This window comes from Callorhinus ursinus, unplaced genomic scaffold (genome assembly GCF_003265705.2).
Source record: "Callorhinus ursinus isolate GAN/ISIS: 27379988/994484 unplaced genomic scaffold, GSC_fseal_2.0 scaffold14, whole genome shotgun sequence".
NCBI lineage: Eukaryota > Metazoa > Chordata > Mammalia > Carnivora > Otariidae > Callorhinus > Callorhinus ursinus.
Window position 1 is genome coordinate 41871987 of NW_027397076.1, and position 6764 is coordinate 41878750.

General features: G+C 47.0%; 1 pseudogene; it reads left to right on the top strand.

Annotated features, from left to right (window-relative positions):
* The first annotated feature begins 448 nt into the window (after positions 1-448).
* LOC112832591 (pyruvate kinase PKM pseudogene) lies at positions 449-2575 on the top strand (annotated as a pseudogene).
* The last annotated feature ends 4189 nt before the right edge of the window (positions 2576-6764 follow it).

Sequence of the window (6764 nt, forward strand, 5' to 3'; positions counted from 1 at the left end):
ATTATTCACCATGACCAAGTGGGATTTATTCCTGGGCTGCAAGGCTGGTTCAACATCCGCAAATCAATCAACGTGATACAATACATTAACAAAAGAAAGAACAAGAATCATAGGATCCTCTCAATAGATGCAGAAAAAGCATTTGACAAAGTACAGCATCCTTTCTTGATCAAAACTCTTCAGAGAATAGGGATAGAGGGTACCTACCTCAATATCATAAAAGCCATCTATGAAAAACCTACAGCGAGTATCATTCTCAATGGGGAAAAGCTGAGAGCTTTTCCCCTAAGGTCAGGAACGCAGCAGGGATGTCCACTATCACCACTGCTATTCAACATAGTATTAGAAGTCCTAGCCACAGCACAGCAGCTCCACCTCACGAGCGTGAAGACCGTTTTGCAGCAACAGTGCAGCTGGAGCGGGATTGCGCCGGAGGACCTCAGCAGCCATGTGAAAGCCCCATAGCAATGTCGGCACTGCCTTCATCCAGACCCAGCAGCTGCATGTGGCCATGGCCGACACATTCTTGGAATACATGTGCTGTCTGGACATTGACTCGCCACCCATCACGGCCCGGAACACTGGCATCATCTGTACCATCGGCCCAGCTTCCGGATCGGTGGAGATGCTGAAGGAGATGATTAAGTCTGGAATGAATGTGGCTCGTATGAACTTCTCTCATGGAACCCACGAGTACCATGCAGAGACCATCAAGAATGTGTGCACCGCCACGGAAAGCTTTGCTTCCAACCCCATTCTCTACTGGCCAGTTGCCGTGGCCCTGGACACCAAAGGACCCGAGATCCGAACTGGGCTTATCAAGGGCAGTGGCACTGCAGAGGTAGAGCTGAAGAAAGGGGCCACGCTGAAGATCATTCTGCACAATGCCTACATGGACAAATGTGACCAGAACATCCTGTGGCTGGACTACAAGAACATCTGCAAGGTGGTGGAAGTGGGCAGCAAGATCTACGTGGATGATGGGCTTATCTCTCTGCAGGTGAAGCAGAAAGGTGCTGACTTCCTGGTGACGGAGGTGGAGAACGGTGGCTCCTTGGGGAGCAAGAAGGGTGTGAACCTCTCCGGAGCTGCTGTGGACTTGCCTGCTGTGTCAGAAAAGGACATCCAGGATCTGAAATTTGGGGTGAAACAGGATGTAGATATGGTGTTTGCATCTTTCATCCGCAAGGCCTCAGATGTCCATGAAGTCAGGAAGGTCCTGGGAGAGAAAGGGAAGAACATCAAGATAATCAGCAAAATTGAGAATCATGAGGGAGTTCGGAGGTTTGATGAGATCCTGGAAGCCAGCGATGGCATCATGGTGGCTCGTGGTGATCTAGGCATTGAGATTCCCGCAGAGAAGGTCTTCCTTGCTCAGAAGATAATGATTGGGCAGTGCAACTGAGTCAGGAAGCCTGTCATCTGTGCAACGCAGATGCTGGAGAGCATGATCAAGAAGCCCCATTCCACTCGGGCTGAAGGCAGCGATGTAGCCAATGCGGTCTTGGATGGAGCAGACTGCATCATGCTATCTGGAGACACGGCCAAAGGGATTACCCACTCGACGCGGTTCGCATGCAGCACCTGATTGCCCGTGAGGCAGAGGCCGCCATCTACCACTTGCAATTATTTGAGGAACTCCGCCGCCTGGCACCCATTACCAATGACCCCACAGAAGCCACCGCTGTGGGCGCCGTGGAGGCCTCCTTCAAGTGCTGCAGTGGGGCCATAATCGTCCTCACCAAGTCTGGCAGGTCTGCTCACCAGGTGGCTAGATACCGCCCCCACGCCTCCATCATTACTGTGACCCAGAACCACCAGACTGCTCTCCAGGCCCACCCCTGTACACAACATCTTTCCTGTGGTGTGTAAGGACCCAGTGCAGGAGGCCTGGGCTGAGGATGTGGACCTCCGGGTGAACTTGGCCATGAATGTTAGCAAGGCCCGAGGGTTCTTCAAGAAGGGCGATGTGGTCATTGTGCTGACCGGGTGGCGCCCTGGCTCCGGCTTCACCAACACCATGCGTGTCGTGCCTGTGCTGTGATGGGCCCCAGAGCCCCTCCTCTTCCAGTCCCTGGCCCATCCCCTTTCCCCAACCCATCCATTAGGCCAGCAATGCTTGTCGTGCTCACTTGAGGGTTGTCACATGGCACTGGTGGGCTGGGATACCAGGGAAGATTAATGCCTCTGTAAAACACGACTGCTTTTTAGGACCCTGTTCGGGTGAGGTGACCCAGAGCTGGGTTGCACATCATGTGACCTCACCCAAGCAAGGGACAAAGGAAGGCTGCAGTACTGGAAGCCCCAGAACTTAACATGGAGGGCAAAAGCTCCTGCTTATTGTCCTTTGCGTGCTCCATTCTTTACCTATAGAAAACGGATACCCAGAGAACTCCCAACCCTGGTCTGTGGTCAAGAGACTGCCAGCAAGAGTAGCAGCATAGGGCACTGGTTCCAGTTTAAGGAGACTGGCTCAGGCCCTCACTTGCTTCTCCACCCCCCTCAGGCTCCCCCACTCCCACCTTGTGTGTGTTGTGCACTTCTGTTCCTACACTCAGCTGTCGCTGCAGACAAACACTCCACCCTCCACCTCCATTTTCCCCACTGCTGCATCCGCCCCCAGGCCTGTGGCTATAGAGTCTACCTGTGTGTCAATAAACAGCTGAAGCACCCGTTAAAAAAAAAAAAAGTCCTAGCCACAGCAATCGACAACAAAAAGAAATCAAAGGCATCCAAATTGGCAAGGAGGAAGTCAAACTCTCACTCTTTGCAGATGATATGATACTGTATGTGGAAAACCCAAAAGACTCCACCCCAAAACTGCTACAACTCATACAGGAATTCAGTAAAGTAGCAGGATATAAAATCAATGCACAGAAATCAGTGGCACTCCTATACACTAACAACAAGACAGAAGAGAGACAAATCAAGGAGTCGATCCCATTTACAATTGCACCCAAAACCATAAGATACCTAGGAATAAATTTAACCAAAGAGGCAAAGGATCTGTACTCAGAAAACTATAAAATACTCCTACTCCTCCACCATCTTGCTCCACCTACCACACAGCTACTTCTAGCCAGTCTGTTCCAGACCCAGTCCCCACTGCTTCTTGTGCATTCTTCCCTTATCTCCAGGACTGGTGTTCACTTGAGCCTACCCTAGGAAATCAGTGGCTCCGTGGGGCTTGTTCCACCTTCTGGGTACTACTGCCCCCTATACTACTCTGGTGTTCTATTGGGACAATAAAAATACATAGTCCTTTTTAGTTCTGTTAGACACTAGGGCCCAATCACTGTCATTCTGGGAAATCTCTCTAAATTCCCAAAGGGGAAGTCCTTCAACATAGAGAACACTGTTGGTAAAAGAAGGAAAGGTGAACAAATCTGTTCTGATGTAAATGTTGGAACCATTTGACTCAAACAGCTTCCTCTGGTGGTGGCCTCTTGGCTTTTTTTTTTTTTTTCCCTATTATAGGTATAGGTGCATTGAAACTATGCCAAACCACATGGAACAAGCCCAAGTTTTTGGATTTCCTGGTGGGAGTCACCAAATGGAGGCCAGTGACTCCTCCTCTAGTCAAGATGGTAAATATCTCCCAATACCAACTTAAACAGGGCACTGAAGGCCAGTGCCCTGTCATTAAAGATATGCTTGAGATGGAGTCATTAAGCCCACAATCTCCCTTTTCAATAGCCATAGTTGGTCTGTACTTAAGCTAGTCACTAATGAGTAGTGCCTCACCACTGACTATAGAAACCTCGAAGCTTAGATTCCCCTCATTAAGGCTCCAATTCCTAATATTATAGAATTGTTTGAGGACTTACAATGGGCCCAAGGAATGTCCTTTGCAGTCACCGACCTAGCTAATATGTTCTAATCTGGTCCCACTGTGGAATAATCCCTGACCCAATTTGGTTTCATTTTTGAAGAGACAAGATACATTTACTTGCCTCCCAATGGGATATTTAAATAATCCTGCAATTGTACATAACCTCTGCTGCCAGGATTTAAATACCTTACAATTAGAAAATTGCCATTTTTGGTATTATATTGATGGCATGCTGAGGAGTCCTTCTGACAAGGCCATACAGGCAAATCTACATGTTCTCACATGCCATCTATACCAACATGGCTGGGCAATCATCCATCTGTCAAGTTTCTGGGCATCATCTGGTCCTATAAGAGCTGAAATATTCTCCCAGGTGTCAAACCTCAATTGCCCACTATTAAACTACCCACTACACTCAGGCACCACACATACTAGGCCTTTTTATGTTCTGGAGGCAACACATCCCTCATCTCTCACTAATCCTTGACAATCACATGTATGTAAGTCTGCTACCTTCCAACGGAGTGAGGTCCAACAGTGCATTTCAGAAGCTGTTAAACAGGCAGCCTGACAAGACTTATCTTTAGTCCCATCTGGCTTCACCTTTTTTTTTTTAAACTATTTCTTGGCTCCATGTTCTGAGTCAAGTCATTGGCCACACTTGAGTATGCATCCTGGAGTCTCTGGACCAAACATAAGTTTATTTGGCTTCCTATGAGGTTTTAGACTAATCATTTTGCCGAGCAACAGACCAATATACTCGCCCTGACCTCCAACTTCTGGCATCTTAACTGGTCTCTTTTAGAAATCAAGGCCCTGCAGGGAGGAGAAAGATGGCAGAGGAGTAGGAGATCTAAATTTCTTCTGGTCCCAGGAATTCAGCTAGATAGGTATCAAACCATTCTGAATACCTACAAACTCAACAAGAGATGGAAGAAAAGAATAGCAGCAACTCTCTGACCAGAAAAGTGACCACTTTCTGGAAGGTAGGGCACGCGGAGAAGTGAATCCAGGGCGATATTCGGGAGGATAGATGGTGGGGGAGGGGGCCTCCATCAGCTGCTCCCTGCAAGTGATAGAGCAGTGGAGCACAAAATCAGAACTGTCAGAAGTCGGCTCTGCTGAGGGATGTGACTCCAGTGGCTAAGCAGGGGGTGAAACCCTCACTGGGACAGTGTGGTCTCAGGACCCTTGGGGTCACAGAAAGACCGGGGGTGCCTGAGTGCGTCCGAGCTCCAGGTATCGGAGCAGGGAAGCCAGCTGCAGAGATGGACCTGAGGCGCGGGCTCTCAGCTCGGGGTTACCATAAACCGTGAAGCTTGGCACAGTTGGGCCACTGCTCCTCCAGCAGGGACCCAACAAGCAGCAGATCTGGGGAGACTCCTCTTCCTCCCCTAGGAGGAGCGGCGCGGGAGCGCACTGCAGGGATCTGCTGGGTTTGGAGACTCCACATGGGATCATGTGCCAGAGATAGAAATGCTCAGTCACAGGTCGGGTGAGCACAGAGTGTGGCTGGAGACGGGGAGATGGGAGTGACTGACTGCTTTTCTCTGGGGCACACTGAGGAGGGAGGCCCTGAGTTCTCGGCTCTTCTGGGGCAGAGATTGGGAAACCGCCATTTTCACTCTTGTCCTCCAAAGTTGTATGGAAAGCTTGCAGGGAACAAAAGCTCCTGAGAACAAACCCGAGCAGATTACTTAGCCGGGACCAGGAAAGGGCGGGGCAATTCCGCCTCCGGAAAAGACATTTGGGAACCACGGCAACAAGTCCCTCCCCCAGAAGATCAGCATGAACAGCCAGCCAAGACCAAGCTTACTGATCAATGAGAAAGGGAGAACTCCAGCGGTAGGGGAATACTGCACAGAGAATTCATGGCATTTCCCCCCCTGATTCTTTAGTCTTTCAAAATTAATTTTAATTTCCTTTTTTTCCCTATTTTTTTGAAGTTTTTCTTTTTCCCTTTTTCAACCAACATCTTATCAATCCCTTTTTTAAAAATCTTTTTTATTTTTCATTTTCAGAGTCATATTCTATCCCTTCATTGTAGTTAACTTTATCTTTAGTATATGTATATAAGTTGTTCTATCTTTAAAATTTTGGGATACAGTTTCTTTTAACAGACCAAAATATACCCTAAATCTCTAGTGTATGGCTTTGTTCTAGTCTCCTGCTTGATCACATTCTCCCCCCAACCCTTTTTTTAAATTCTTCTTCTTTCTTTTTTCAACCAAATTCTTATTAATTCCTTTTATACAATCTTTTATAATTTTCAACTTTACAGTCATATTCTATCCCTTCATTGTATTTACCCTTATTTTTGTACATATGTTTTTTTTTCTTTTAAAATTTTGGGAGGCAGTTTCTTCTAACAGACCAAAATACGCCCAAAATCTACTGTGTGGCACTGATCTATGCACCAGCCTGACCATATTTGTTCATATTCTGTTTTATTCTTTTTTCTTTTTTTCCCTTTCTTATCTCCCAGTTTCAGGTCTCTTCTGATTTGTTTAGTGTATATTTTTCTGGGGTCATTGTTACCCTGTTAGCATTTTATTCTCTCATTCATCTGTTCTCTGCTGGACAAAATGACAAGACGGGAAAACTCACCTCAAAAAAAAGAACAAGAGGCAGTACCGACTGCCAGGGACCAAGATGTCAGAACTAGAGTTTAGAACGATGATTATAAAGATACTAGCTGCACTTGAAAAAAGCACAGAAGATACTAGAGAATCCCTTTCTGGAGAAATAAAAGAACTAAAATCTAACCAAGTCAAAATCAAAGAGGCTGTTAATTAGGTGCAATCAAATGGAGGCTCTAACTGCTAGGATAAATGAGGCAGAAGAGAGAATTAGTGATACAGAAGACCAAATGATGGAAAATAAAGAAGCTGAGAAAAAGATAACAACTTTGGATCATGAGGGCAGAATTCGA